Source organism: Onychomys torridus, chromosome 11 (assembly GCF_903995425.1).
Source record: "Onychomys torridus chromosome 11, mOncTor1.1, whole genome shotgun sequence".
NCBI classification, from domain to species: Eukaryota; Metazoa; Chordata; class Mammalia; order Rodentia; family Cricetidae; genus Onychomys; species Onychomys torridus.
The window spans coordinates 17,745,143-17,762,178 of NC_050453.1; the positions used below are offsets into that span (position 1 = coordinate 17,745,143).

The window sequence follows — 17,036 nt, forward strand, 5'->3', positions numbered from 1 at the left end:
ACCTTCCTCACTAGAAGGTACACCTGTTACAGTTGATGAATTCCCTCAGCCCATCATTTCTATTGGACATTCACAAGACCATTTTGACCCTGTATTCCAGGCCTACTCTGCAGAGCTGAAGGGACCAGTTCTCTTGAACTCCCATGTCTGACCCGACATTGGATACTGCTAAAAATTGCAAAAACAAAAACAAAAAACAAACAACACCAACACCAGGTTCACAGGACTGAGCTGATGTGGAATTACCCTTCTGGTGAGCTTTGGAGAGAGAGACTCATGACCACAGCCTCGGAGTGGCCAAGGATTAGAAGAGTCAGCATCACATCAGAGGTAGCGTTGTGGGGTCTTGAAGAGAGAGAGGACTTTAGTTCTGTTAGACAAAGAGAGTTCCTGCCTCAGAGGTTTTCAGGTTGGGGAAGGCATGCTCCTCACCACACGACCTGCCTGTGCCAGAAGGCACTGGTGAGAACAAAGTCACACTTCAAGGTTGTCTTGAGCTGCTGGGCAAAGGGAAAGCTGTGGTGTGCCTTATCAACTCTGCCCCAGAGAGAGCTGTCATGTGTGTGTGTGTGTGTGTGTGTGTGTGTGTGTGTGTGTGTGTGTGTGTGTGTGTGTGTGTGTGTGTGTGTGCGCGCACGCGTGCGTGCGTGTGTGTGTGTGAGAGAGAGAGAGAGAGAGAGAGAGAGAGAGAGAGAGAGAGAGAGAGGATTTCTGGGAGAAGACCCAAATGGTGGATCTATAACCTAACAGAGACCATCATCATGTTTTCCAAGCTTACACACACCTCTCCAGGAGGGTTGTAGTCTACAGCTTCTAAAACATTCAGGAAAGGGACTTTTCTGAGAACCAACTCCTACAAATTGTTCTCTAACTTCCATATCACATGCACTGTGGTGTGTGGGACCCATCCCAAATAAACAAACAAATGTAATAAAAAACACAAAAAGAGAGGAAGAAAGAAAAAGCTCCTTCCCATCTTCTTCCTGATTCAGAATGCTGACCGCTGGCAGGAAAATGGCCTGGCCCCCAGCATCAGCATCTCTCTGTGACTCCAGCCCTACAGGGCAGACTTCCTGGAGTCCTGTGCTTCCTCTTGACACACATACTGGAGAACTGAAGAGGCCACCTTTGTCACTCACTGCTTTGGAGCTTGGGGCTCTGTGCTTTATCCCTGGATGTCTGTGAAAGTTCATTAAAATGTAAAAGTCTTCGGCAGCTGTGAATGCAGGAAAACAGGATGGATGAGGCATCTTCAGGGTCCTGTGTTCTGCCCGAGCTGGGGTGGCTTGGCTCATTCAGTTTGGCACTGCTCAGGAGAACAGGGCAGCTAGCAGTTTTATTGAAGGATATGGCGAAAGTTCTATGGACAGATCACCTTGACTGAGGAGAGACATTGACCAAGCATGTCACTAACAAAAATGTGGTCCCGTGCTAACAGGAGACACAGGCCTTACTCACTAATGGCCCTCAGTATTTTAATTACTTTTTAATAACATGTCATCACTGTTATCAAAATCTGACATTTCTCATCAGAAGTGTTTCTGGTTTTGACTTCCACTAAGAGGAAGGGACTGTGTGCATCGAAAGGGCAGATTTTCTTCTGTTTCTGGGCCCTGTTGACTTTCGGGGTAGTAGATAATATTTTTCATATTCCCGGTGAGAAGTCTAATAAAAATAAAACAGTATGATAGTATGATCCTGAGAGAGAGAGAGTACATGTGCAGGGTCATGACTCTCGTCCATCTCAGAGTTTTCCTTGGAGGCACCAGGGACTGACGTGTGCCTTGAGGGCAGGGGTGGGGGGGACACCACACCACACCACACGGCCTGTTTGCGCTCCTTCCTGCCCACTGCTACTCTGACCCAAATGTCATGCATCTCTGTGCCTGGATCTTATCTATGGCTCCTTCCTGGCCGTGGTTCTTCCTGACTCATCCTTCCCAGGGGAAAACTGTCCCTAAAGCTGTGTGCCTGTCAGTCACAGCCCTTCTCTTACAGGAGATTCTCTCACGCTCCACTGGGACTAATAGGAACTATGAAGACAGCATTTTATAGGCCAAACACAATTAAAAAGTTTCTTTACTGCAGGACTTTTTGGAGCCTTAAGATGCTAATAAGCATTGCAAATTTTCAAACATGTCCCCCAAATTTACTTGACTGTGATCCTGGCAGGAAACAGATGGCCCACTCAAAGGGGTAATTGCAGGGACTATTAACAAAAGTATGAACAGATTAAGGAAATCAACAAGGGGATGACGAAGTACCCAGGAGCCCTGGCAGCAGCCAGGAGTTGCTTTTACCTGAGGCTTTGAGCTAAAGGAAGGGAGGAGCAGATGTGCCAGGAGTGGTCACCGCTCATCAGAAGCTGAGACCTACCATTGAGGGCCATGTCACTGGCAAACACAGCATTGCAGAAGAGCAATGCCCTGGTGTCTTCCTTCTACTGTGTTCTAGAGTCAACAACTGTATCCAACCCAAAGCCAAAGGTCTGGGTCACACAGTTCAGAGATGCCAGCCTCCCCGGAAACAGTAGAACCAAGGGAAGATAGAAGGGAGCTGGGGAAATGGCTCGGGGGTAAAATGCTTGCCATGTAGACATGAAGACCTGAGTTTCAATGCCCAGCACTTGTAAAAGCTGGGCATGGTGGCATATGCCTGTAATCCCAGCACTAGGGAGGTAGAGACAGGAGGATTCCTGGTGCTTGCTGGTCAGCAGTCTACACCAATAGGTACCATGTTCTGAGGAAGGGTGTCTCGAAGAAATAAAGAGAAGCAATTGAGGAAGATACCTAATGTCGACCTCTGCTCTCCAGACCCATGTGTACCTACACAGATGTGTGTGTACATGACCACATACACAGACACAGACAGTAAGGAAAGATGGGCTGTAAGAACACTGCTAACAGCAGCTAGAGCACAACCTTCCTGGCATAAACCATCAAGTCTACTCACTGGGTTGGGCACCCTCATGCTGTCTGTACACATAGCGCTCCCCAGCCCTCCCCCCAGCCCTCTACTGCATTCCTGCACATCTACCCATTCCCACACAACCTCAGAAATACAGTCTGGGCTTTCAGGTTGCAACTGTAGCTGCACGGGCCTCTCTGTGGAGACTCTGTCGCTTGACTGAGTGGCCAAACTTTTCCCCTCCTCTCTTAGGGGATTTCTCTGGTCACCTCAGGTAAAGTTCATTTCTTTCCTGTCCTCCAGAATAGGGGGTCACTGTTTTCAATAGGAGGGACACATTCTGAAGTGATTCTTGTGCGGCTTTCAGAGCGAGTGGTGACCTGGGGGGATAGTGTTTGGGGAGCTTCAGCATATCAGAAGACCTGGAGTGCTGGGGTGGCCTTTGGGATTGGAATAATTGATACCAAGCATTCCTGGGTGACTTGGAGGCTCTGCCTTTGGGGGCTTCAACACCTTCAATCCAATCACTCATCTTACCCTCATTCCCTTCTCTGTGTGACTAGCATCGTGGTCCTTGAGTCCACAGTGCCTCCTCCTCGCCCCAAGCTGTCATAGTGACAGGAAGATGGAGAAGATAGCTGGTGTGTTAGGAGCAGGTTGTGAAGGAATGAGCGACTCTTGGGGTAAAGGTGTCCTTCGTGGCTGGGGAGCTCATTTTTCTGGAATCAGGATGGAGCCACACTTGGGTTCTCCTTGGCCAGGGGCATGTGTGCTGGACCAGCCCTGCACAGGGAGTGAGGAAAGGGCAGGCAGGACAGTGTTCCCAAGGCAACGCGGGTGCCTGGGCAAGCCTGGCCTGTCGCCCCAATGCTCACACCCTCCTTTCACCTCAGAGCGGGAAAACAGCTTCCACATCAGCCAGCTCTTCCCCATCTGTATCTTCTTGTCTGAGTTTCAGCTTAAGTGGGTGCAGGTGACAGGGCCCTGTTCAGCAAGGGGGTCTCTGGAGGAGAGTGTGACGCTTGTGTGAAATGAGGATATGGTACTGTACCTGCCCCGGGCTCTGTTCCCATCTTTATCCAAAGGCAGACATGCTAGTTTCTACATCCTGATCACCCCTTTTCCCTCGAGCTTTTCAAAATGATCTGATTGGTGGGCATGCAAGGCCTTGTCAGTGCAGAACCCAGCAACAGCTAGAGAGAAACCCACCCCTCACCCTCTTGGAGACACAGGGTTCCAATTTCAAGGGAACCAATGAAAGCATTGTATCTCTAGAAGTTTAGAGATGCAGTGAGGCTTTAGTCTTCCACTCCTTTTGTATGTTTTGTCTAAATGTTCACCTTTTAAAGATTTAAATTGCATATGTGTGTGTGTGTGTGTGTGTGTGTGTGTGTGTGTATGTGGTGCATGGTGCATGTGTGTATGTGTAAGTATGTATGTATGCCATGGCGTGCATGTGGCGGTCAGAGGACAATTTATCGGAGTCAGTTCTCTCCTTTTACCATGTGGAGTCCCAGGGGACTGAACTCAGATTGTCAGTCTTGGTGGCAAGCACGTTAGTTATTTATTGAGCCATCTTGCCAGCCCCTAAATATCAATCATGACATGTCTGAGAGCAGGCGTGTTGCTTTGCAGTGTGCTAACAGTATAAGACGTGTGTGTGTGTGTGTGTGTGTGTGTGTGTGTGTGTGTGTGTGTGTGTATTGCTGGTGTCAGGGAACAGAAGAACAAATATAATTCAGAATAGCTGTAGATCCAGGCATTAAATTTTTAACAGTGAAAACATTTTAAAAGGCATGAACACACAAGGGAGCTTGTTGTAAAGAAGAGCTGCTGTAGAAGGGGAGGGGCCAAGAGAGAATAAATGACGGGTATGGTTAGAACACATTTTATCATGCATATGATATTGTAGAAATAAATTAATCAAAAGTTAAAAGTTAAAGGCTTCATGGGAGGTCATTGGCTTTTAAAGAAGAAAAGAAGGAGGAGGAGGAGGAGAAAGAAAAGGAGAAGGAGGAAGAGAGTATGCTCTGTTTCCATCCCTTTACATGTCTCCTTCTCGTTCCCTTTGGATGAGTTTAGAAGATCTGGAGAAGCCCACTGTGCTTGGGTGGCATCTCTAGCTGCCAGCTGAGCTCTGATCCCTGGATCTACAGATCTACATCCCTGCTCTGTTTCCCACCGCACTCTGAGGCAGGCGTTGCTGCCCTCTATGAGCCCAGAACCTGGACTCAGTGGATCGGAGCTAACTTGTGACCCTGTAAGGCCAGGGTTTCTCTGTCATTATCTGGGTGCCCTACAGGATCAGAGGGACAACAGAAGTCTATGTCCTACTCTCTGCACACGCTGCTGGGTCCTCCCACCAGCCCCTGGGGACTGAGCCACACAGCCATTGGGCTTTTCTCTGTGTTTGGGAAGTGGGCTTCCCTTTCTGTGCTGCTGGAGTTGGAACCTTCCTCCCTTCTTTGGTCACAGCCTGGTCACCCTGCCTCCTGTTTCTCTGCACCAGCAGGGCTATATCTCCTGGAGGTGGCTCTTCCCCAGCCAGCCCTACCCCATCTGCCCATTGCTCAGAATAGACATGTCCCTTTTCTCTCCCTCCTCCCCCTTTTCTCTCCCTCCCTCCCCTTATCTCTGGCCATCCTGATTTTCCAAGCACGGGACCCAACACTATCACCCCGGCTTCCTTGAACTTTACATTTCTCATTGCAATATTAGTACTTTGATCTGGGGGTAAAACCCAAGAGCCATTTTCTTCAGGACTCTAGACTGTAGATGAATTTCTAAACTGTCTTATTAAATAAAAAACACAGAGCTAGAAATTGAGGTTAAAGCTGAGAGAGATCAGAGGAACAGAAACAGCTACAGCTAACCTCACCTCACCAAGTCTGCAGCTTCCAAATGCAAGATATTTCCTGTCTACCCATGCCTATATGCCTTGCTGTTCTGCCATCTGATTTGCTCTCTCTGCCCAGATAATCACTTCCTCTTCCTGCCCAGCTCTGTCACTTCCTGTCTGTCTGTACAGACTCCATGGTTAACTAGTGTTGGAATTAAAGGCGTGTGCCACCATGCCTGGCTCTGTTCCCAGTGTGGCCTTGAACTCACAGAGATCCCGACAGATCCCTGCCTGCCAAGTGATACGATTAAAGGAGAGTGCTATAGTTGCTTGACTTTTGTGTTTACTTCTAATGGCTTGGTTTTTCCTCTGATCTCCAGGCAAGCTTTATTTATTAGAGTACAAATAAAATATCACCACACTGGACTCCATTACCTGTGTTCCACTACCCTAGCTATTTTTCACCTAGTTGAATTATGGTATTATACAAGAAGGGCAGAGGACCCACAAGGAGACTGTTTTTGCAATGTATCCAGTTCCTTTTGATTTAACACATTTAGAACACTGGCCATTCCCAAGGCTCTGAGCTCAGAATGTCAGAGAACCCCAACATGCTTAAGACACAGTTTCTGCTTTCTAGAAGCTTTAACCAAACCAATATATTAGTATTCATGGGCAAGGCAGGTCAAATGGTTCAAGAAAAGACAATACCAGCCCCAGTGATGACAGCCTGCACCAGGCGGGGACCTTAGAGAGTTAGCTAGAGGGAGATGCAGGAATATCTGGTCATCTCTCCTAAAAGAGTTCACTAGAGCCGGGCGGCGGTGGTGGTGCACACCTGTATGCTCGCCTGTAATCCCAGCACTCGGGAGGCAGAGGTAGGCGGATCTCTGTGAGTTCAAGGCCAGCCTGGTTTACAGAGCTAGTCCAGGACAGGCTCCAAAGCTACAGAGAAACCCTGTCTCAAAAAACAAAAACAAACAAACAAAAAAAGTTTACTAGATCGATCTGAGAATTCCAAACTTGAATGATACTTCATTCTGTAGCATCCCCACTCCCAATTTCTTCAAGTTTATGCTTGGTGATGTTCATTAAATCAAGGTGCATGGTTGGTCCCGGAAGCCCAGAGGGAATGTTCTAGTTCCAGATGGAGCCATAGGATTTCTTACTTTTAGCCAGATCCGTGGGGAGATCTCACTCTCTGTATTAAGTGTACGATGTGTGGGTATTGCTTTTGTTTTTCCGGGAAATGCTCCTGGTGACAGATTCTCACTAACAGGATGTGAACATAGTAAGAAACTGGGGCTCTACCTGGCACTCTGTCCCCTCTTGTTGGCATCTTCGCTCTCTGCTCAACAGTGTAGTCACCCAGTGAACATGACATTTGACTTTGGGTCTCTGGAGGTGCTGTCTCTCACCTCCTCCTCTGGCTTCTTTTTTTAATATCACAGAGAATCTCAGCGAGGCACATTAGCTGATGTGGGGCAGGTGGAAGACAGCATTTATGGTAAAGCATTTTCCGGCTGCCTGGTCCCCAACACCTTCTGGTCCCTACGACCTCCAGCCTGAAGATCACAAAGTGCATAGAGTCCTGACAGCCTGCTGACACCTGACAGGCACCTCTCCCTGGGACCGTTTTGTATTTCTCGCCCGCAATTGTTGTCAGGTGGAGTCAATAGCCACCTTGGCTTGTAGCACGAATCTTAAAAGTTCTTATTAATAAAAACAAACCTGAGGCCAGGTGTTGGGGTGAATGCTGGAAGATCAGAGAAGCAGAACAAGCCACGGCCACCTCACCTCGCCAGTTCCTCAGCTGATCCTGTTTCCTCAGACTGCAAGCCTCTGAGTCCTCATCCCAATGGCTCTCAGCTGAACTGTGCTGCTCAAAAGCCTAAAAGCTTAACCAGCCAAATGCTTTTAGTTTCTGGTCTTTGTGTCTTATATATCTTTCTGCTTTCTGCCATCACTCCCTGGGATTAAAGGCGTGAGTCACCAAGCCTGGCTGTTTCCAGTGTGGCCTTGAACTCACAGAGATCCAGAGGGATTTCTGCCTCTGGAATGCTAGGATTAAAGGTATGAGTGCCACCATTTTCTGGCCTCTATGTCTGTCTAGTGGCTGTTCCATTCTCTGACCCCAGATAAATTTATTAGGGTGCACAATATTTTGGAGAACACAGTGTCACTACATTGGCTCCTGGGACTTGTCCTTCCGTTCATCATTACAGCCACACTGAAGCCTCTTCACCTTCTGCTGCTGAGGGTGTCTCCTTCAAGGACAGGGTCAGCACCATCTCTGGTTAAGGAAGGCCAAAAAGAGTTCTGAAGTCAGAGTCAGCAACCACAAGAGAAGCGGGAAGAGGTGGGGTCGTGGGTCTGGACTTCATGCCTGGAAATCACAACCAGAAAATGCATAAACACAGGAGGATTTTGATTCATTTCACTGAAGTTGCTTGATTAAATACTATTGATGGGAGAGGGGGAGAGGAAGGCAGAGAGACAGAGAGCTTTACTGTGAAGCATCTATTGGCTGGATGCAGAGGAGGGGAACTGAAGGGCCTGATGTCCCAGCATGCCCTGGGCGACTCAGTGCCCTGGTACTGGGACAGTCTCTGCTGCTTCCCTTTTCTCCCAGCTGCACCTGCCCATGTGTTCCTGAAAGTACCGCCTGGCATATTTTTCGACGTTATGTAAGAATGTATATTATTGGATACTCCTGCAACCAACATCCAGCCCACACTGAAACTCCAGGTCTTTTGGAATCACTCAGATTGGAATTCAAAGTAAAAACAAAATTTATTTCTGAAAACTTTTTGAGAATTTCAAAACTCACCCAGTTCTATAAAAACTGTGTCCTTCTGTCTGCTGCGTAGGGGTTCCTCTTTTAGAGGAGGGTAGAGGGACCCTAGGCTTTGCCTCACTGGCCTTGAACCTGTGACCCTCCAGTCTCCTGGTTTTGAGTGTTGGGATTACAGGTGTGTGCGCCGTACTTGGTAGCTTCCTTGCATTTTGCTATTGTTTCTTCTTTAGTGGCAAAAATATGAGCCCATTTCCCAGAGTTCCTGTGGTATGTAGATCTCTGGAGGGACACACACATGCAACCGTTTTCCGGCTCCTATTGTGCAATTTATTCTGACTCCTCCGAGGAATCCTAGGAGGGTCTGGGGTTGTTAGGTTTGCCTTCATTTACCCATGAGAGAGCCGAGAGTCCTTGGAGCGAACAAAGGGTCCGAAGCCCCGTCTTGAGCTCAAGACAAGTTGGGATATGGGTGAGGCTGGAGGGCGGCGGTGGTGGCACTTTCCAACTTCTCCACGTCCCTTTCCTCAACTGCTTCTGGGTCTGCTGTGAAGATGAGAGTCAGAACTGGGTAGAGAGAGGAGAAAAACACAAGGAGGAAGTCACTGAGGCTAGGCAGCTGCACCAGGCTGTGGGGTGAGCTTGCTAGCCACATGATTGGAAGACTCACTCCCTTTTCCTTCATCTACTCAGGATGCTGTGGCCTCCCAACTCATAATGTAACTCCCTTGAGCAGTGGGAGGCTGGCCTGGAAAACAGGCACCTGTCTTGGTGGTGGCATTCCTGGGCTAAGGACCAGCAGGAGCCCAGAGCAGGCAGGGTGCTTCCTACCTCAGCTCCGCTCTTCCCTCTAACTGGGAGGACAAAGGCCTGGCTTATTGATTTGATCCTGGAGGTACTTAAACAACTGATTTCTGATGGATTCTCCCCTTAGAGAACGCTTGGCGGCCATGCTGACCTCTAGATTCTGTGTTTAGAAATATGAAAGGAAAGCACTTCTGTGATAAGGACTGACCTGATCCATCTCAGCCTCTTTTCTGCAGCCCACTGCAGGGGATGGGCAGGGAGCAGCCGCTGCTTTACAGGCTTAGATAAGCAGCAGCACTGCATCCCCGCTGCCTGGAGCCTCCTCTGCACTGCCCGCCTGGGCTTTCTACACAGACACACACACACACACACACACACACACACACACACACACACACAGAGCAAGAGAGACGAAAAGCCATATGTATACATAGGCTGATCTATATATTATGTATATATGTATTTTTCTCACATACATATAAGCATATATGTGAATAAACAAATACTGGTGTATATATACATGGATATAGCTCAGTGTGTGTTTATACAAATTTATACACACTGAGTTATATTCATGTGTAATTTGCACATACATGTATAGGTGTATTTACATGTACATACATGCACATGTGTGGACATGTGTACATGTATCTAGGTATGTATGTACATTTTAATCTTTACTGTGCCTAGCACTTCACTCATTGATTATCATGGCAACCTATCCAGTAGGCACTATTCTACAGAGGAAGAATTTGGAGCTAGAAGACACCAGTTAGCTGCCCATAGTAATGTGGCTAGTCAGTAACAGAGCAGGGACTGAACCCAGGGGCTCCTTTCCTCTAAGGACTGTGCCGTAGTCTATTGTTGGCTAGTCTTTCCTAGCCTGGTGTACCCTTGGCATGAAACCCTCAGCCCGCAGTACCCCTGGCTTGGGTTCCCTTTGGGATAGGCCAGTGTGGCTATGCTCTTGTTCTTTTCCCAGACTTGGCCCATTTTTTCCTTGCTTCGTATTTTCTGATGTTATCAAAACAAACAGCATGGTTCATGGTGCATGGGTCTTAATTTGCCTTATTATATAGATGGCACATATTCCTTAAGAATCCATTAACTTTAATCTAGTGCAGGCTGAGACCACGTCTGAGGAAGGGCCAGGGTTCATCCACAGTTCACGTGGCAGAAATGAGTGAGTCACTCCTTAGTGGCACAGCCAGGGCTGGATCACCCTGCGGCTTCCTTCCTTAAATGGACAGAGATTCCAACTGCTGCGTGAATAACAAAGACCTTGATGTCCCACTGGCCAGTGGAGGCCAGGCCAGCCAGCAAAGAGACCGACCGCAGCAGCTGTTTTTTTCCAGCATGCTGAAGGCTGCAATCCTAACCCTGCTCAGCTGTCACGGTGAGACCTTGTGGGGTCCAGCTGAGAGGGCACAGATGGCCCAGGGCCATGGGTTCCACCCCTGGAAAACCACTCTCAGGCTCCGTCCCATGGACAGGAGTCTCCCAGCATGCTCTACAGTCAGCTCCCTGCCCAGAGAAGCATTGCTCTCTGGAGGAAGAGCGGGCAGGTTCATTGGGCGCTACTTTGGGCGGAGGACATGACAGTGTTTAAGACTTCAAGGGAGACAAACCTTACCCGCTATGCGATGCCATTGGTGTCTTCTCCACTCTCCACATTCTTGTTCCTCCCTTTCCAGTCTTGACTCTCTAATGTCTGCCTTTCTGAACCTGGATGGAATTGAATGGCTGTTACGCAATTTGTTAATTAGAGAGGCAAAAGGTCGCATCTATGTGAAGGTCACTCCTTTAGAAACTTCTAGTACTTTCCTGCACCAAGTTCAAGTCTATTAGAAAAAAAAAATTCGGTAAGATTCCACATTAATTATGATCACCTGGAAAAACTCATTATTTTCTGATGAAAGGGGAAGCAAATCAACAACACAGCAGAAAGGAGTCTGAACAAGAGGTTGGGACTGGAATAGCACAGCGGCCAAGATCATGAGTTATGGGAAGCAGGCCACAGGGCTTCTGATGCTAACTGCTTTCTTAGGGCACACCAGGTAAGTCCCCGAAGCAGCCTGAACCTCAGCTTTCTCATCTTAGAAATGGGAACAGCTTTCTGAGGGCTATTGTTATAACTAATGAGGTCATGTGGAATGGCCCACAGCTGGCCAGAGTTTAGGAGATGGGAACTCGGGTTCTCCTTTTTTATTTCTTCGGCCCCCCCCCCACCCCTTAAGGAATCCATATTTTCCACTTAGGGTACAAACATCACTCAGATAGACTTTGGCAGATCATTGAAGGCACAAGCTGGCTCCCCAGAAGAGTTTGCTCTGTCCCAAGACCTCTCTACATTACAGGGTCGATTGTGTGAAGGCTGCCGGTGCCTCTGGTTCCCAGCCAGGCCGAGGAGGCATGAGGGCCTCTTTCAGACTTATGAATGACTGGGGCTGGTGAGCTCCGTGGATGAGCGTCTTTGTCCACATGCAAAGGAATGGGGTCAGTGTCCCTCCCTCCAAACACTGTGCCCACATGGCCGCCCCATAGAGACTGCTTTGTTGTTGCTGCTGCTGTTTTATCTAAACTTTCTTTAAACTGACCTCCTTTCTCCCCAGTGTATGTGACAATAATTGGCCCCCTATCAAATGTTTCTGAAGGGAGCCCCAATGGCCTTGGTCAAATGCCAAATAAACAGTCCCCACCCCCACCCCCCAAAGGGGACCCTCCTCTGACAGAGTGTGGGGGCACTGACCACGGTGGTGTCCGCAAGATGGGAAGAATCTTAGGGTTCCTCCCAGCCAAAGAGAGGCAGCCCAGTGCCTGGTCATATCTGAGTGACTGTTCCCCGACTCTTTGTCTCCCCTGTGAGGCATCCCTGTCCTCTGGCTTGGCAACTGGTCCAGAATCAACAAACATGTTGACTTATGCTAAGTCCTGTTGGCTCCCCATTCCCCGGCTCTTGCCTGATGCCCAGGGCTATGACACGGAATTAAAATGTGGCCAAGCACCCAAGGAAGCTACTGTGGTTTGAACCCACGGAGCCCGCCCTGCCCATACTGCTTGGGTTTCAGGACTAAAACTGTCCAGTGTGCTCCGAGTTATTTCTTGATACTAATTTTTGTCATATAAAGTGGCCTTGAAAGTGAATGAATTTGGGACAGAGCTGGAAGAACTCCTGTCAAAACACTAGGAAAAGTATCCATTGTAGCACTGTACTTTACTTTATTGTATTGTTGTTTTATTGCTTAGCAGATGATCACGATTCATTTTCATGGAAAAATGATACAAATGTGTTTTGAAGATTACAAAAACAGTTGACCACAAAACACATCATTCTTCATTCTTCCCATCTCGATGAGCTAAATGGTGTCCCTTCCCCACCCCCCACCACCCTTTTTTCAGGTATAAATCCTTATTTGCTTTGTGTGAGCTGCTGAGTGCTATTTACAAGTCTATTTTCAACTAACAAGCTTACTTTGGAAGGACAGGGTAGACTTAGAGGGAATTACAGGATTTGAGTTGGGCAATGTCTTGGATGCAGTGCCCGTTTTTGATGGACAAGAGGAGAAATGACTAAGTGCCTGGCTGAGAGGAAGCCCAAGCGAGCCACTTTAGGTTTTGGATGGGCTGAAGTAATTGCTTTTTTTCATAGTCAGTTAAAAAGTCGGTACCCCCTGAGAAAGGATCAGTCCTTTCTCTCCCACTTCTCCAAGACCATTCGGTTCAGAAGAATTTTTGTATATTTAGGACCCTTAGTGCTTGTGAACATATGTGCTTATTATGTTCTACCTGTGTTTAAGGACATCAAGGCTTTGTTTGTGACATAAGAGACCCGCTTGGTGTTGTCTGACCCAAGGAAGCTGGGTGCCTGTATTCAGCACGGGGAGCCGCCGCAGGACCTGCACTGAATCCAGCAGGCGGTAGAGGGCGCTGTACTTGGACCTGCCATTTGTCCCCGTGTTCCCTGTCATGAGGGTCCCCCATTCTTTCAGCTCCATTGCTTCCTCTCTGTCCATGAGTGATGGACTTACTGATCCAGTGTTTCAGTGAGTGTATTCTTTCTCTTTCCCTTGTGCCCCAGAGAGATGTGAACGAGCCAGTGCGGCCCAGGGCCTGTGTGCAGACTGCGGCTGCTGAGGGCTGGCACTGCCTGCTGGCCCGTGAGCGGCAGCATCGGAGCAGGGGCATGCCAAGTCTCAGCAGAGCAGACAAGGCTTGACGGACGCTGGCTCGGTGCAGGCAGGGTGAACATCCTCCGTTTTGGAGAGGATGAGGAGACATTGGGGGGACTAAGGCCCAGGTCTGTGCAAACACCATCGCTTCCCTACCTGTTTGGATTTGGTGATGAGCATTTGGGTTTTGGAGGCTGGTAGGGGACAAGGAACAAAGAGATTTTCAAATACCCCGGAGCTAACCTGGGGAGCGGCTGGAGATGAGCTCTGAGGATGCAGAAGAAGGAAGCAATAAGCCAACACAGAAACCTCTAGTGTTACTGTTGGCCTTCAAAAATAGATCTGGTTGCAGAGTCAATAGTATTGCTCGGGGGTCCAGTGCTGAGAAGAACCAAAACGGGGCCCACAAGATGGTTCAGTTGGTAACGACACTCGCTGCCAAACCTGACAGTCTGAATAGGACCCCTGGGACCCACGTGGTAGAAAAAGAGAATCCAAAAGTTAGCCCTCTGACTTTCACACTTGTGCACAGTGGCTTGCATGTCCACACGTGTACAGACACACAGAGATGCATGGATAAATAAATAGATACAAAAATATAATTTTTCTTTTTTGAGGCAGTGTCTTAATAAGTAGCCCTGGCTGTCCTGGAACTTGTTTTGTAGCCCAGGCTGGCTGGAACTCACAAAGATCCTCCTGTCTCTGTCTCTTGAGTGCTGGGATTAAAGGCATGCACACCATGACCTAAATAAATAATTGTAATTTAACAAGTAATTGAAACCCTGAACCTAAAGAGAGCATTAAAGATGAGGTACTGGGAGAACAGGCCAATATTAAGTTCCCAGACTTGCAGCTTTGCTGAGGGGACAGGAGCCCCCGTCAAGGTGCTTATAGGTTGTTAGGTGGTCTGCCAGCTAAGCCAGTTCCTGATCAAAAGCCTGTGGGGTTCCCCCCTTTTATTGAAAATAGATCTTTCTCACATAATATATCCTGGTTACAGTCCCTACCTCTTTACTCTTCCCAGTTCCTCCCCACATCCCCTCTCATCCAGATCCACTCCCTTTCTGTCTCTCATTAGAAGACAAACAAGCTTCTAAGGGATACAAATAAAATAAAACATGGTAAGATGAAACAAAAATGAACACACTGGAACTGGACAAAACAGAAGGAAAAGAGCCCAAGAAACGAGGATTGGAGACCCACTTGTTCCCACTCTCAGGAATCCCATGAAAACACTAAGCTGGAAGCTATAATAATATATACACAAAGGACCTGGTACAGGCTGGTGCAGGCCCTGTGCATGCTGCCTCAGTCTCTGTGAGTTCATATGAGCTTTGATAGTGTTGGTTTAGAGAGCCTCGTTTTCTTGGCGTCTCCACCCCTTCTGCCTCTTACACTCTTTCTGCCTCTCCTTCCGAGGGGTTCCCTGAGCTCTGAGGGGAGGGATTTGATGGAATATCTCCTTTAGGGCTGAGTGTTCCAAGGTCTCTCACCCTCTGCATAATGTCTGGCTCTGTTCCTGTCTGCTGCAGGAGGATGCTTTTCTGATGATGGCTGAGCATGGCACTGATTTATGAGTAAGCAGAATGTCATTAGGAGTCATTTTATTGCTATTTTTTTTTAAATAAAAAGAATAGTAATATTTCATTTTATGCTCAGTCCCTGGCCTATCTAGTCTTGGGTTCTTGGTCACCCAAAATAGTATTGGGTGCGGGCTTCCTCTCACGGAGTAGGCCTTAATTAAATCAGATAATGGTTGGTTTCTCCCACAAGCTTTGTACCACCGTTGCCCAAGCATTCCTTGCAGGTGGGACACCAATGTAGATCAAAGACTGGGTTGGCATTTGTTTCTCTTTTAGTAGTGTGCGGAGTACCTGCCTGTACCAAAGATTAGCACATAGGGGTGAAGGCTCTCTATAGGTACTGGCTCAACTTCCCCATGTCCAGTGAGTTGTGTAGATGTTATCTTTAGCAATGGGGACTTGCCTCAGTTTTTGGAGAGCAGTCTATAGCCTTGTCAACAGCCTGGGTTATTTGGGGATTCCCATGAGACCTAATTACAGAAAAGTGACATCTCTAAATCAACCTATGCTGAACGTTGCTGGTTTTCATGGGGATGGAGGTTAGTGGGGGAGCTGTGAAGATGTATCACAGGCTCTGCTGATAGCGTTCAAAATCAACAGTATCCAGGGTGGCAAGATGGCTTCAGCAGGCCAAAGCATTTGTCATGTAAGTCTGTGGATGCAGAACCTGGGAACCCTAGAGGAAGGGGAGAACTGACTCCTGAGAGTTGTTCTCTGACCTCCACACATGCCTTGGTATGTGGGTGCTAGAGTACACACACACACACACACACACACACACACACACACACACACACGCAGGCATGCATGCATGCATGCACGCACGCACTCATGCATACTCGCAATAAATAAATAAATAAATAAAGCCAGTGCTATAGACTTAAATTACCTCAGTATACAACAGACCAATTCAATCTAAATTTTTAAATGTATTGCTTTTCTTAAAAGGAAAAGCCGAAGTTCTGATGTGTACCTCACAGTGACCGGTGAGCCTACCAATTGGCTGAAATCTCCGGCAGTCTTGCTGCTCTGGGTTTGGGTGGCACTGAATGCTGCCGGCTGTTTTCAGCCTCTTGTTTGCAGTCATCCCTGCTCCCTGTTTCAGCCCAGGTCCAGGAGTATTGTCTGAGGCGGCTCTTCACCCCTCTCCTGGTCTCCTAGCACCACTGTTCACCCAGGGCTTCATCTCACGTGCTCGTAAGCTTCCAGTGACCCAGACAGACAGAGAGTCAGAAGTAAGTGTGAGTGAGATGCCTCACCTGCCGAGCACCAAGCAACTTAGAAGAAGGCTGTTCTCCTAGCAACGCAGAGAAGAAGCTAGATGGTGGTACAGCTGAGGGAGCGCGGGGCTAGAAGGCTCTGCGTTTGGCGAGACGTCAGGAGTGCTTTCTACGTCTTGATCCCCGGCACACTTCCTTTACTTCCGTTCTGCCTCTTGCTAGAGCATTTTGAGTGGTGGGTTTTTTACACCCCCCCCCCCCCCAATTTCCAGTTTGGGAGCTATCTGAGAGGAAGGACGGCCTTACATCTTTATAGATTTAGTCTGCTCAAAAGAGAAATTGTGGTATGAGTTACTTTCAGCTCTAGGGCAGCTGGGATTGGAAGGAGGGAGCCATCGGGGGGGATGCTGATAGCATCTGTTGATGGCGCTTGTAGACCAGTTGGATGTGAGGAGGTAGGAGGAGTTGAGGAGGACTCAGTGCCAAGCCAGGGTGGCTGGGGATGGTGACACCATTATAGGACGGAAGGTGCCCAGGAAAGAAAGGAACAGTGGAGCGGTGTGCTGGGCCTGGGTTGCAGACACATCAAGACGCTGTGAAATTTGGATGGGGAGATGTTTAGGAGGCAGATGGAAGCGCAACACTATGCTGATCTGCTGTGACTCATTCCAGGAAGCCAAAAGCATCTGAACTGGAAATTAAAAAAAAAAAATTATA

The 17,036-nt window shown here is 48.1% G+C and overlaps 1 long non-coding RNA gene across 2 annotated transcripts; it reads right to left on the minus strand.

Annotated features, from left to right (window-relative positions):
* Positions 1-7,885: 7,885 nt before the first annotated feature.
* LOC118593534 lies at positions 7,886-16,550 on the minus strand. 2 transcript variants are annotated; one of them, XR_004946231.1, is made up of 4 exons: positions 16,359-16,550; positions 10,981-11,072; positions 8,934-9,107; positions 7,886-8,132 (listed from the first exon to the last, which is right to left on the minus strand). It is a non-coding gene; the product is annotated as an uncharacterized LOC118593534 (long non-coding RNA). The 2 variants fall into 2 exon arrangements; XR_004946230.1 differs by having other exon boundaries at positions 16,096-16,550.
* Positions 16,551-17,036: the final 486 nt, after the last annotated feature.